At 38.7% G+C, this 15,811-nt stretch overlaps 1 protein-coding gene across 1 annotated transcript in view; it reads left to right on the top strand.

Moving 5' to 3' along the window:
* Positions 1-26: 26 nt before the first annotated feature.
* LOC134804735 (uncharacterized) overlaps positions 27-15,811 on the top strand; it is a 102,327-nt gene continuing 86,542 nt past the window's right edge. Inside the window, exon 1 of the mRNA XM_063777936.1 lies at positions 27-219. The gene's annotated coding sequence lies outside the window, so the exon portion shown is untranslated. The remainder of the gene's footprint in view (positions 220-15,811) is intronic.

Genomic DNA, 15,811 nt, shown 5'->3' with positions numbered 1-15,811 from the left:
CGGACTCGTATTAGCTAAGTGACATCAGATCAGTTGTCAACTGAGTGTTTCGTATGAGTGATTACAAAATTTTATATTTTTTTATTCAATTATGCGTATAGTATATACTAATTAGAACGTGTGAAAAATAGTACTTTAAATTACTGTGGTTATTTAGTTTGTGATGGATCGGATCCTTCGTTATCATTAAGTACAGTGGTTGACATTGATGTGTTTACGGTTCGTATTGTAATAATTATTAATTCGTTACGTCTCCCTAATAGTTATAAGCCCGCGAGGTATCAGCTCTGTTCAGGTAGTTTTAAAATAATATCTTATATAATATATATTCGTCGTCACGCTCTTCTTCTATAACGCCTGTTACTGTACACTACCATGAGACATCCAAATTTTGTACTTGAATTACAATGCTCTAACCAGCCTAACCAATCAAGAACGGCATATTTGTTCAACGAACACTACTAAGTTTGCGTAGTTACCTTTTACCTCATCAATTTCTTCAGCTTAAATTCCATTTCCATCAAATACTCATTTAAAAGTGCACACATCATGACAGTCTATAGGCATTCTAAAAATATTAACTGATGTTGAACCCATATGCCACATAATACCTACTATAACTTGTATTTAGTTGACACAACATGGATAACTTCTGATATTTAGCTGTTAGAAGTTACCCCTATCTTATATATTATTATATATAACAGAGCAGGTAAATATATTTTTTTACTGGGGATTTAGACAATTTTTTATTGAAGCTTAAAAGGAAAGTGGATGCTTCTCCAATTTCACTATAGAAAATATTTTTACAAACACAATTTGATGTCAATCGTTGACAATTGAATCTTTATGACAGTCAAGTGTTAACCAACCAACAATAAGTACCCATTTTGGTTGAAAACGGTACTTATACGACTGGACCACGAGCCAGGAGCATATATCGTCAGTCATCGCCTCCCTGTTGGTACTTTGTCAGATAATAGTTTAGATGCTATCATGAATAGTCAGCCGGTTGTGCCAGCCAGCTATTCAGAAGAACATGTAAAAAATATTTTTTCAGTCATCACCTCTTTGATATTCATTTCAGATGATAGTTTAGATGACATTATGAATTAGAAATCTTGTGACAAAGTTACAATCGGGAAACAATGACTGTAAATGATGATAAATTCATTTACTTTTTTTATGTGTTTGGGTGGCTGCTGTTCCTCAACCCACTAACAGAGGGGCAGCTGACGTCCACAAGGGCTAATTACACATCACCCTTAACCACTTTACGAGGTTTTACCCGGGATGCTATTGGTCATGGAAATGTTCCTGGCCCGCAGTCTATACATTCATATCATGCAGTCATACGAATTTCTTAATTAAAATCAGCTGGCAGTTTGCAGCATTCAGCAGTTCTTAAAACAAATTTAATTAAATTAGACTAAACCAAAGGTTTCCAAACTGTGTGTTGCGATGGCCTGAAATTAAAAGTAGGGCAGCTGTGGTAACAAGTTTGGTAGAAGTAACATAATAGCAAGTTCGGCTTCAGAAACTAAGTAACCCAATATCCATCCAAAGGGGAGTGCATCAAGGGAATACCATTTCATCCAAGCTTTTTACGGCGGTACTAGAAGACATCATAAAAACGCTTGCAATGGACAAAACTGGTATCAATATCCACGGTGTCTTCTTGTTGCACCTGAGATTGGTTGACGACATTGTTTTGTTTGCCGAGACCTTGGAAGATCTCCAAAGCATGATTGAAAGCCTATACCATGTTCCTTTGAGGATAGGTCTTAAGATGAATATGTCCAAGACTAAAGTTATGACGACCATCCCCGGTACAAGATTGAGTAAGGATGGAATATCGAGATCCGTCATTGCATCAAGGTGCAAGACGTGGGTTGCGTCATTACCGAACGAAAATGGAGTTAGACGGGACATGTTACTAGGCAGTGATGGCAGGTGGATTAAAATGTTAACGGAATGGTGGCCGCTTTCTGATGAAAGCAGCTCCTGGCGTCCGTTGGCTCGTTGGGTGGACGACATCCGAAAGGTTGTTGGTCAGTTCTGGATGAGATTAGCTCAGAACCGTGACAAGTGGCGTCCTAGAAGAGAAAGGCGTATGCTCAGCAGTGGGCGATAAAGTGCATAATTTTACACTTTTATTTTTTAATTAATAACTTAGTGTATTTTTAGCTTTAGGAATTTTTATAATTTAGGGATAAGGATAAAGCGATATTTTATTAGGTATGGTATAGGCAGTGGTTGGTATTTTAAGCTAGCTTTTAAAAATAGTAGTAGCCATAAACATGGTTACAATAGTAGTTTTATTTAAGAATTGTGGAAATACCGTGAAATGCGTGTTGTATTGTAAGTATAATATGCGACAGTAATTATCATTATAATATGAATCATAAGTGAGACACTATTTCATCCATCAGCGTATCCTCGTCTAGATACGCCGCACGTACAGCAGGTTAATAGAAATGTGTACAAACAGTAATTGATATGCGTCACTCTAAAATCGTCCACAACTAATAATAGGTAGCTACGCACATTGATGTGTGATGTTGATGTATTCAGATAGCGTGTTAATATCATCGTAGAGGCCTGCGTGACAACGGTGCGCTGGAGTGCTTAATGGGCACCATTAATTGCCAATCGGTATGGCGGGCCGAGAAGGATGCAATTAGATATCAGATCTGGTAGAGAGGGACAGTGATATAACTTTTCTGACAGACAACAGCTTCCTCGTAATGCCACATGTAGGCTACTAATGTGCATTCAATGGGGAATTTGTATAATACGAACTTTTGTTCGTAATAGTTAGTAGGCCTGTTGTTTAATTTATGGCTCAGTCAGGTGAACCGACCGCGTTTTAGTATTAACTCGATATCCTTAATTCTGGTATTATGAAAATTCATATACCTAATATTTGAAATGCGAAAGTAACTGCCTGTCCGCTCGTCTGTCAGTGTGTTTGTGCGCATTTACAGCTAATCTAAGTACTAAATAGTTTTTTTTATTGTAACTTTAGGCTACACAATTTTGCATTGCTTTACGAGTGTTAGTGTAGTGTCTCTTTGTCTAATGGGATGCTTGTGTTAAAACAGAACACAAATAAACTTTCAAATAGTTTCCAGTGTGAACCGTCTTCTGCAATTCAATATCAGCTGTGCACGTAGGACCGTAGGTGACTGTTAAGAGCATTATAATACCTAGACTGTCTAGGCTAGACATTATAAATAGGTACTTCTTTCATATCTATAAGGAGGTACGAGGTACTTAACCAGAAGTAATAACGAAAACATATAGCCTCCTAAGACCCAGAGTCATTTTTGCAGTTTGGAATTAGGAACTTTCTTTTATTCCATTGTATAGTTCAAAGTTAGTTAATATATAGTTATATAGGTAATATATAGTTTTAAAGGAACTCAGGACTTAGGAGGCTATATATACAGGAGTTTTTCGTAGATTCTATTGAATTTAAATGATACTTAGTCCCGGGTTTAAACCCCGGCTCGTACCAATGAGTTTATCCAAACTTACGTAACGTATCGCTACACCTTATAAAACAAAGTCCAACACCGCGTCTGTCTGTCTGTGTGTATGTTATGTTCGCGATAAACTCCAAAACGTCTGAACGGATTTTTATGCGGTTTTCACCTATCAATAGAGTGATTCTTGAGGAAGGTTTAGGTGTATAAAATGTTAATAGTAGGGTTAGTAAGCACATTGAGTATGCAATTTAGTCTCAGGCCTGGTAGCCTCGAGATCGTACCGTGCATAAGTACTCCCCAAAAAGGGGTAGTTAAACTAGGTAGCTATAAATTTTTCAATAATAATTAGGAATGATTAGATCCCTACATTTAAAGAAACGTTTTCCTCTTCAACCGCTTATGGTACAAATACGTATACCATTTGAGGTGTGACATAATTATGTAATAAGAATAAGCTCCGGCAGTTATCTCTACTCAAATATTGACAGTGATAGCTATCTATATGGCCGACACTCCGCTTATGATGGCGGCTTTGAGCAACACGGAAGGGAGGCGGCATTCGCACTATTTCCCCTCTGCCGAGGTACAAGATTAGCGCGTCAATCTAATCTAGCGCGGGTAATAAAACTAGTTGCATTTGGATTTTTCACTAGACCGAGTCCAGACGCGCGCGTGAACACTGCTGCAAAATATGCCTATTTGCTCGGTTTTTTGTTATAAAAAGAGGTCGGGGACATCAAATTTACAAAAAGAAAGTGTTACATTTCACATGTAATATTTTTTTTTACATATCATACGTTTAATTACATTCAAACTCAATTATTATATTTTAGTCTCATGTAATTGTTGGATTTATCGATTTTGCTCGCTCAGTACAAATTGCGGATCGGTCGAGCGACAAATCCGACTTCTCATCTCTCAGAATACAATAACATACTTCAACGAAAACGTGTTAGTGTGCGTGTTGTGACACTTGTGACTCGTCCGTACACAAAAAGAGATCGAGGTTTGCATGATTTGTCTTTGACGTGTGTCATTTTCTATGTATTTGTGTCGTCATTACAGATTGGATTTTGTATGTAAGTGTGTGAGAAGTGCGATTGTGTGCACCTTTCCCCCCGCGAAAAATGGCAGAAAGATTTGTACGGTGAGATATCGCTTGGGCCCCTCCCTTCCGATGTGTCGGAAGCCGGTGTTGCTCGAAGGATGGCGGTGAATTCTACAATTAGCTAATGGACAGATAAATGTTTACGTTGACGGTTATGGCAGGATATCTTTTGAATTGGATTTACAGTCATCTTTTCCATTTCTACAAAAACCTGAACGTCCATAACTAATAGAATATAAATATTATCCTGACAGTTAGCGGGGGTATTATCGTTGTGGTTGAACCGGTCGTGGTCGAACAGCAGTCTGGATTATTATCATCTAACTAAAAGCCAAACCAGTGTAAATCTGATCATCGATTGTGCATAATTATTAAGGATCTTGAGGTCGCAGTAACTATATGTGACGTTCCATGGGAAAAGGTACCTTATGAGGGTTTCTAGTTTCGGAAATATTAAATGTTTTGTAAAAAGGTGAAAAAATGCTCAATTTTTTTTATTGGGTGATCTGTAACCTTAATGCTTAACGTTTGTTTACCTGTTTTTATTTTTGTTATATGTTAGTTATCATCATCATCATCATCATCATTCTAGCCTTCAGTCGCCCACTGCTGAGCATAGGCCTCTCTTCGTGTACGCCACTTATCCCGGTCCTGGGCTAGTCTTATCCAAAAGTGCCCCGCGATTTTCCGAATGTCATCCACCCAACGAGCTAGCGGACGCCAGGCGCTTCTTTCATCCGAAAGCGGCCACCAATCCGTCAACATTTTGGTCCACCTGCCATCACTCTGCCTAGCAACATGTCCCGCCCAACTCCATTTAAGCTTGGAGATGACGTCACCCACGTCTCGTACCTTGGTGCGGCGTCGGATTTCGACATTCCTCATTCGGTCTTGCAGTTTAATGCCGAGCATGGTGCGCTCCATGGCTCTTTGTGCTACTCGTATTTTATGCACAGCCCCCTTAGTGAGCGTCCATGTCTCGGCACCGTATGTCATGGTGGGCAGGACACATTGATTAACCCCTGGAGCGCCCCAGAATTACCGTAGTATGGAACTCCTATACTAGTTACCAGCACACGTGTCTGTTTAGGGCGCTCCACGGGTTAAAGAGGCGAGTTTTCAGGCATTGTGGAAAGTTATCAGATTTGAGGATGTCCGCAAGTTTGTTGAATGCCGCCCAACCCAACTGGATTCTTCTGGAGATCTCCTTTTCCTGTTGTTTTTTGTCGAAAGATAGAATATGTCCAAGATACACGTATTGCTCGACCACCTCCAGCTCTTCGGCTCCCACCGTTATGGTGAGATTCGAAAAGCCAGTGATGTTCGTCATAACTTTGGTCTTGGACATATTCATCTTAAGACCTACCTTTATAGAAGCATGGTATAGTCCTTGAATCATGCTTTGGAGATCATCCAGGGACTCGGCAAACAAAACAATATCGTCGGCGAATCTCAAGTGCGACAAAAAGACACCATGGATATTAATACCGGTCTTGTGCCATGCAAGCGTTTTTATGAAGTCAATACGGGAAAAGAAGTTTGGTAGAGAACTGTATTAGCATTCTGAAAAACTAATTTGATAATTTCAGTTCTGGTCGAAGGGCCTAGCAAATATTATAACCGTACATCGACCGACATTACAAATCCAAGTAGCCTGCTATTATACCAAAGTTACTTTCGTCAAGTCTTTCTTAACTAGAGTAATCTTGATTTGGTTTGGTCGCATGCAATAAATCTGCCATTGGTTTGCTGAAAAATGCCCAGGGGATATCTGAGGTCATCGAACCTCAACGCCGCTTGTCTTCTGCGCATGGCAACCAAAATATATTATTGATAAGAAATAGACGATTTATACCATCTTAACCCCAAAATATTATTAGTTTATCCTAACTGTTCCATCATCGTCATGCCTCATCATGTAACTTAACTACAAGGTACCTTTTCTTTACATACAAAATATAGGTCTTTTTTAAGATTATTATGACGAGGAACTAATTAAATTTGTGGTAGTTTAATGTAAATTAAGATTTTCAATTCATAAAAGATAAACTTCAGTGTAATTGATGTTTTTTAGTGATGTATTATTAAATTTATAACCATAAGGTACCTTTTCTAAAATGTATGGAGCAAAGACCGTTATTGTTATGTAAGTTTAAAGTGGCATAAGAGGTTGAATATAGTATTAGGTCATTACCTATGAAATTGGCGTTTTGTTCGGAGAATTTCAACGAAATACGAATTTCCATACAATTAATTTTGCGGATATTTTTTTGATGGCTAATTCAAACCAAACAAAATTTTTCCAGTAATTTTTGACACCTTTAAGGTATGTTTTCAATATCTCCATTTCTTGAAAATTGGTACCATTAGAAAAATATAAGTAATTTTAATACTCGAACCGACAGCACATGAAAAGACCTATTTTCAAGGCTTAATTCTGAACACTTAACAATAAAAAATAACAATTAATTGCTGTCAAGCAGTTTGGCGAAATCATATTGTAGTTTTATTGTAATTGTGTATGTACTTTTGTAAAAAAAAAAAAAACTAGGATCAGACTTATATCTATGAACAAAAACGCCAATTTCATAGGTAAGGACCTAATATTTAGTTGCGGTTTTAGGACCTATTTCATTTGAATGACAGAATTTCTTTCATATGTGCTCAGAAAAATTGATTGTGGCTCACATAAAAATAAAAAATATTCAATTTTGTGATTTTACATGAAAAAGTCAGAATAGTTATTTGTACAACAAGAGATCAAAGTTTGATATTTCTTCGAGTGCTTATTTTGAGTCCCGTGCAAGCGAAAGATTCTATAATAGATTCACGAGCGTAGCGAGTGAATCTAATTTAGAATCTTGAGCGTAGTAAGGGATTCAAAAGCGCACGAGATGTAAATAACTTTGATCTCGTGTAGTACACAAAATTTTTCACCCTAAGCAGTGAAAACATACCTAGAGGGACAGAGATAATAGAACCCAAGTATATCGAACTTGTATTAGACCCCGCATGTTGAAATGACATTTGACTATAAAGATCACTTGAATGACATTTTGTCTCACTCAGTGAGCAAAATGCGATTTTGCTCACTCATTTTGTCTCACTCAGTGAGCAAAATGCGATTTTGCTCACTGAGTGAGACAAAATGACTTAGTGAGCAAAATCGCATTTTGCTCACTGTTTTTAAGAAGCAAAGTACCCTTGTTCGAGCTGCTGAGGTGAAAATTACATTTTCACGTCTAAATCGATATTTTTTATGCTTAAACTGTCTCTCAGAGTCGTTTTCTAATAGATACATTTAAATCTTGAGAGCTCATTGCAATCAATCGTGATAATAAAACAAAACTTTATTTTTAAGAGATTGGTTAGTATACACATAAATCAGTCGATATCAAAGGTTTCTGTTTATATTACAGAACAAGTCGCAACATTTTTTTAATCTCAGGAGTCTAAGGTATTATTATTTGTAGTCAACTATGTAACTTACTTCAGGAACATAGTTTTTTAGGTGGCTAAACTTAAAACTTCTCTATCGTAAAGTTGCTCATTTTACAACATTATTTTCAAAAAATAGTATCTCTGTAACTACACAACTTAGGAGGTTGATCTTTTGTGTTATCGATAGCTTATTTATTGTAGATTACTGGGGTATGCATAACTCCATACCCGCTATAAGGTACTTTTGACCATGGGACGTCACCTATGTCGTCTTAGCTGACTGACGCGCTCGTCACTGGCATTAACAGTTAACAGCTATGTCCTCTTTTTGTGATTGAGCGGGCGAGTCGACTTTTTTCGCAACCATTATGAGATGAACTTGAGATTTACAATAATTTCGCGTTACAAACGAAAAGCGCTTTTGTACTGGTATGCCTGATCTCTATACCTGAACATAGTTTTAGTTGTCTAAAGTTGTTAACAAATACAAATGCATAGCCAGGGTCGCCCCATGAGTCTGTTGTAAGATTGTATACAGACCTACCTAAATATGTAATATAGAAAAAGGAAATATGATATCTTGGTTCGGGAGCTTAGTGGTTGGTAATTAGTGAAGCGGTAACGACACGAATTGTGTCGATATGTAGGTATTTTTTTTTGTAATTAACTGCAAGTGTAAGACTAAAACAATCTCTCAACCAAAAATAACTTATTTAGTTGTTACAATACCTAGGGAGCCGTTTACCATAGACAGATGTTTCACAGATTAGGTAGGTCAAGTCCAATAAAAATAAACATAATTCAATGATGTGTTATGTCCAACATCTGTAGCTTATGTTTGCCTGCGTGGTTGGCAAGCGGTTTTATTCACGTACATGGTCATTCATCATCGTCTATTAAAACTTAGGCCGCCAGTTAGATCGTTTAGTTGTTTCTAGTAGGCGTGTAATATACGGTACAGGTTGTTTGTTCTCTATGGCCCCTTTAATTTAAGGAAATGAATCGATAATCAGATGGATGGATGGAGACCATAAACTGCACTAATACACTTCGTCCAAAAATGGTAGTTATTTTTACTTGAAATTGCTTCTACTCGTTAATCTATTATAAAACAGATAATGTTTTTGTTTCCAAACATTTTGTAAATGAGATAATTCTCTGTAATATTGAAAATAGGCCAATCACATATAGTTCTAATAACAACAAGTATAAAATTTAAATTGCATAAGTAGTTTTGTTTTTGATCTTATAATTTTGTTATGTAGGTACTTAATTAACAGTTGTCTCTACCCTAGCAAAAAAAAGATAGGAGGCCCTTTACCTGGATCTTTCCCTTTTCTTATCATGATAATTAATAATTATTAATGTAATAATATATAACAATAATAATAATGGCGGCGGCACCCTAAGTTAGGTTTTTTATAACGTGTTTATATGTATTTTTTATTGTTTTTTATATGCTTTTGTATTTTACTTTTATATTCATGTTATAAACAACCTAACTTAAGATCAAAAATAAATAAAGCTATCACTAATCGACGAACTATGCATTCTTGTGGTACACTTTACGGAAAAATTACTGCACTGTTAGGTTTGAAATTTAACATAGTAATTTAAATTCATGTCTAGATGTGTTATCAAACATAAAAATATCATTTTTAAACCTAAAAAAATAAAATAAAGTAATAACACTTTGTATTACTACTAGCGCCATCTGTTGGCAAAATGATGAATTAACATTCGTGCTAATGTTAATTATGTCTTTCTCTAACAGATGGCGTTAGTAATAAATAAATAAATAAATATTGGACATTCTTATACAAATTGACTACTTAAGAAGGCTTGTGTTGTGGGTATTCAGACAATACGATACCTATGTGGTATTTTCAAGTTCAATAATGTCGATGGCGCTTACGCCATTAACAACGATGAATACCAAAGTGGGCACAATTTTGGATTCAACCCACCTCGCTTCACTTGGTTTGATTCCCATTTTAGCAATTAAGTTTTTGTGAATACCTACTAGAACATTCAATCTTGCTGTATATTTACTGCGGAGGTCAATTTACTCGTATGTTTTGTGACGCTGACGATGTGATGATCAGTCATGTTGTGTTAGCAAACTTAAATCGGGTATTTTCAGTTCGAGATACAGTTTTGGCGCCATTCATTTATTACGTAAGACGATTTTGGGGTGGAGGGGGGTCGAACATATCTTATTTTTTCTTACAAGGGGGTGGGAGGGGGTTTTCATAGTTCTTAAGTAAGACCACAAAGATGCGATATTTTTTTTAATTTCTATGAAATTATGACGTTTAAAATAATACTTCCACACTCTATACTATCAAACACGGTGCAGAGTTAGCTTAAACGAGCTCAAGTACCTTTGTACAGGTACAAATAAACATTCATAAAAATATTTTTTTGAAAATAAATTATATTGGTGGCTGGACGGGGTCAGCCTATTCTTATTATTTCTTACATAGGGGAGGGAGGGGGTCAAAAGCTGGCAAAAATTGTCTTACGTAATTAATGAATGGCGCCTTTAGTGTTACTATTGCTTGGAACTGCTAAAATTATAAATAAAGATAAGCATAATTAATACAAACTTCAGTGACTTAGGGCCGATAGACGGACTACAACCCGACTGCAACTTGTATGGGAACTGCACGCCAATCGAAACGTCGGCGTGCAGTTCAGCAAAATGACCCAGTACCCTGGCAGTACCTAATGGAACTCAGGTTTGGTGTAACAAAGGCACATTATGGTTTGGTCATCCGACTCATCTTGATGAGCACTTAGGAGAGTAGTACCCAAGATAGAGCCGATGCCGAACCCTGGCAGTACCTAGTGGAGCTCGGGTTTGATGCAACATACATAGACACACGCTGTTTTGGATATCCGACTCGTCATGTGATCACTGGGTAGACCAGTATCCAAGATAGCTGATGCTGAATTCTGACAGTACCTAGTGGACCTCGGGTTTTATAGTGCAACTCGTTTTGATGAGTACTTAGGAAAGTAGGTAGTACCCAAGATAGAGCTGATGCTGAACCTTGGCTGTACCTAGTGGAACTCAGGTTTGGTGCAACACAGGCACACGCAGTTTTAGTCAATCGACACGTCTTGATGAGCACTTGGAAGAGCAGTACAGAAGATAGAGCTAATGCTGAACCTTGGCTGTACCTAGTGGAACTCAGGTTTGATGCAATATAGACACACGCTGTTTTGGACATCCGACTCGTCATGATGAGCACTTGGGATAGCAGTACCCAAGATAGAGCTGATGCTGAACCCTGACAGTGCCTAATGGAGCTTGGGTTTTATACAACATAGACACACGCTGTTTTGGTCATGCAACTCGTCTTGATGAGAACTTAGGAAAGTAGTACCCAAGATAGAGCTGATGCTGAACCCTGGCTGAACCTAGTGGAACTCGATCAGGTTTGATGCAACATAGACACACGCTATTTTGGACATCCGACTCGTCATGATGAGCACTTGGGAGAACAGTACCCAAGATAGAACTCATGCTGAACCCTGGCAGTACCTAGTGGAACTCAGGTTTGTTGCAACATAGGCACACGCTGTTTTGGCCATCCGACTCGTCTTGATGAGCACTTAGGAGATTAGTACCCAAGATAGAGCTGATGCTGAACCCTGGCTGTACCTAGTGGAACTCAGGTTTGGTGCAACATAGGCACACGCTGTTTTGGTCATCTGACACGTCTTAATGAGAACTTGAAGAGCAGTACCCAAGATAGAGCTGATGCTGGACCCTGGCTGTACCTAGTGGAACTGTGTGTGTTAGTTTATGTGCGGAGCAGCGTGATTACCGCCAGTAGGTGTCCAGACGGGATAGTTTTTCGATCAATTGTGTGGAGTGGACGCAAAAATAAATTCAAGAACATTGGCTCGCTGACCCAACATTATGTAGGAAAGCCAGTTGGGTTCCTTACAAAAAGTACTGGGCGACCGTGTAGGATGTAATGCACTTATGAAATTGTATATTACGTGTGGATGGTATTGGCAATTTGATTTTGTCGTCTGGACACGTTTTTAAAGGACAAAGTAAAAGCTGTAACAGACAGGCGTACCGGACAGCAACCGGTTCGGTACGTTAAGGTAGAAAACCTCCGCGAGCCCTTACAAAGGTCTGCTTTTTGCTAGTAATAATAACAGGACTCTCACCTCTGGCTTGCCTTAACCGGCCGTCCAGAGTGGGGTGTCAGAGCTATATGCTCGCAGGGCGGAAGTGAAATATGCCTAAGACGCGAGTTGGCACAGTGGCTGCTTACAGCCACTGTGTGGAAAGCGGTGCACACCTCTCCACGCCCTGAGCCGCTCACGTGATGTTGTCCCCTTGTCGCTCCGTGCGAGCGGCCGTTTTCGGGGACCCATATTGTGAGTTGGCGAGTCACCACCTGGCCCATTTTTTCATGTTTTTTAACATATGAGCAGGGCAGGTGCCATAGTCTCCTCCATAGTCCCGGTTACTAGCCCACTAGCAACTCAACTCAATAGCCCGGTTTCTTTTTGTACCTTTTCTTACAATAGTCCTATACTAACCGGGGCTTGTCCTTGGGTGCACTACTATAGTGCAAACAGGGATAATCGTCGGTTGGTGTCACATTACATTTAGAGTAAATTGTCTTATTACAAGGGGCTTCTACGTGTTGGCTTCGGCTCTACGCACGCCTTCCAAATGCCCGGAACTCCATGGTCCCGAGAATTTGTAAAAGACAGACATAATAATTAATATAGTCACTCAGGCATATTATCTCCGGTTGTTCTCATCTTGCTAACGGCGAGTACTTGCACAGACATAATCTCGTGGCCAGAATTATTTACCAGCAGCTTGCCCTCCTATACGGCGTTGTGGACCATGAAGTGCCGTACTACAAGTACTCACCTGCACCAGTTTTCGAAAATGGTCGTGCCACGCTCTATTGGGATCGATCTATCATCACTAACAGGACTATTGTAGCCAATAAGCCTGACATCGTGCTGATAGATCGATCACAGCGCCGGGCCGTACTCGTCGACGTCACCATCCCCCATGATGAGAATCTCGTGAAGGCCGAGAAGGACAAGTCCAGTAAGTACCTAGACTTGGCTCGCGAGATAACCGCCATGTGGGATGTTGACTCGACGATCATTGTTCCTATAGTCGTGTCAGCGAACGGTCTCATAGCGAAGAGTCTCGACCAACACCTAGAGAGACTCTCGCTGGGTGGTTGGATCAAGGGTCAGATGCAGAAGGCGGTAATTTTGGACACGGCGCGTATAGTACGTCGATTCCTCACTCTGCGGCCCTGACCACCGGCAGCTTAGGCCCTGCCCAGGGAATGCGGAACCGGTACTGTTCTCAGAGGGCCTACCGCGAACCACGTCCGAAGTGTTGCCTCTTTGTCGCACTTATAAATTCGTACGTAAGTGTGACAGGGAGGCAACACGTCGAACGTGGTTCGCGGTAGGCCCTCAGAACCGGGACTAACATTTCCGGTACTGGGAAAGAACCGGGATTACCCGGTACTACGGCACTTTTCGGTACTGAGTAACTATTGTATTTTTTGTTAAGTGATGAATTACTTATACGAAATTGAATAATAAGAATCACTTTTGTGTAATTCGGTACAAACACAACTTACACAACCTAGTAAAGAACAAAATGATGAAAATCGACACTAGCAAAAAATCAAAATTATGTACTTAAGCTTTCTTACTATGTTCAATAGTTTTCGTAAAATGTGAAATTTTACGCACAAAATCTATACAAAAATAAGTCATTAACTATAATATTAATAATAAACAAATGGAAAAGTAAATTAACAACTGATAAGAACAAACAACAGTTTTATAACCTTTCACTTTTCAATAGAAATAGTATTCTTTTTCTTCAGTCATTAACTTTCGTAGATCTTCACGAAATCGTTCTCTTTTTGTGTCATATTCCTTGAGTGAAATTTCCCTGTTGGGCTGGGAAATTTATTAGGCAGCGGTTGACCAGCTTTTTCAGTAAACAGTTTGAAAGGAACTCTGTCGAGTGCAATCATGCGACATATTCTGTAGTATTTGTTATTTTCGGGTTTACAATCAGATTCATTAAATAGAAGTAGACTATAAGGTTCACGTAGTTGGCATTGGGATACAGACGTTGGTCTGTATGCAAATAATAATCTCGTGTACTGGGTCCTGATTATGGGTCTGGCTGCACTTCATGGACAATTAAATTAACTTTTTTTAAATGCTTGCGTAATCCACTACTTTATCCACCTAAAGTTAAAACTATACTGCACTGTTTGTAGTTAGTCTTTTTTTTCTCCATAATGTACGCGCGATTAAATAATAAGAAAAATAAAATAATTTTAATATCAAAAAGTACGTTCGGATTGGCCCCCAAGTCTTATTTACTTCTTTGATTTAATTCACATATACAGGGTGTTTGGTACATCGTTTGCCAAATTAAAACGGTAGATAGGTTGAGTCATTTGCTATCTTCACAGGCCTAGAAATTTTTAATTTTGCGCACTTTTTTTTTTCAGCTCTATGCCAGTTTTTCGTAAATTTCAAATTTTTACTTGCTCAGTAGTAAAAAAAACCATGGCCAATTCTTTTTTCTAGGCGTGAGAAGATAGCAAATGGCTCAACCTATCTGCCGTTTTAATTTGGCAAACGATGTACCAAACACCCTGTATACACGATCAAACTACAACAGATACAATACTTATAATAAGTAGTCATCTGACTACTTGAACCTAACTGTCAGGTTGGAGACTTTGGGTAGTTATCGCTCTCAATGTCGGGTCGCCAAAGCTCTAATCGTAGCCGGAAAATACCTATTGGGACAAACCTTGGGCAGCCAAGACTGCCGAGTATACTACACGGGGGCTACGGAGATTACACGCCAAATTTTAAAGTGATTTAATGCGGTTAACTTTACTAACTTTTCAGTACCGAAAAGTACCGAAGTACCGAGATTTTCATTACCAAAACCGGTACCCGAAAAGTTGATATTTCCCGGGATTTCCCGGTACTTTCAGTACCGGGAATTCCCGGGAGCATTCCCTAGGCCCTGCCCGTTGCCGGTGGCACCCTAGGTTAGGTTTTTTATAATGTGTATATGTATTTTTTATTGTGTTTTATATGCTTTTGTATTTTACTTTTATATTCATGTTATAATTATAAACAACCTAACTTAAGATCAAAAATAAATAAAGAAAATATTAATATAGTATAGATAATTAATTAACCTTGTTGCTAAGGGTAGGTACAGTTGTCCCTACTTGTCCCGACTGACACATATTAACTCACAATAAAATTTATGGACGGGTCTATTGCGAATTTATTTTATTACCTGAAAGCCCCTGCTACACGGTCGCCGACAAGCCTTAAAACCGCGTGGCCTTGGTCTGTCCCGGACCGTGTAGACAGTTGTTACCAACAAAATTTGACCAAAACTGACCAAGGACAGACCAAGGTCAGACGGTTAGAAGGCTTGTCGGCGACCGTGTAGCAGGGGCTTTATTTACCGACGCGACGTTTCGACACAGGTAGTTGATATGAGTTAATATGTGTTCAAAACGCGAAAGTTTTAAATATGATATTGTGCCGACTGACCTTATACTATGTGGTGATGATGGTTTATTTATACACAATAGCTGTATCTGACAAGTCAGTAAAGTGTGTTGCTGCTAGTTCCTACCTACTTCTTAAAATCACGTCACGATTTAGTAATAAAACTAGTACCGAATTGATAAACTTTGATGCA

Source organism: Cydia splendana, chromosome Z, assembly GCF_910591565.1.
Source record: "Cydia splendana chromosome Z, ilCydSple1.2, whole genome shotgun sequence".
NCBI classification, from domain to species: Eukaryota; Metazoa; Arthropoda; class Insecta; order Lepidoptera; family Tortricidae; genus Cydia; species Cydia splendana.
The sequence above is the reverse complement of the archived record's forward strand: the minus strand, read 5'-3'. Positions and strand labels throughout refer to the sequence as shown.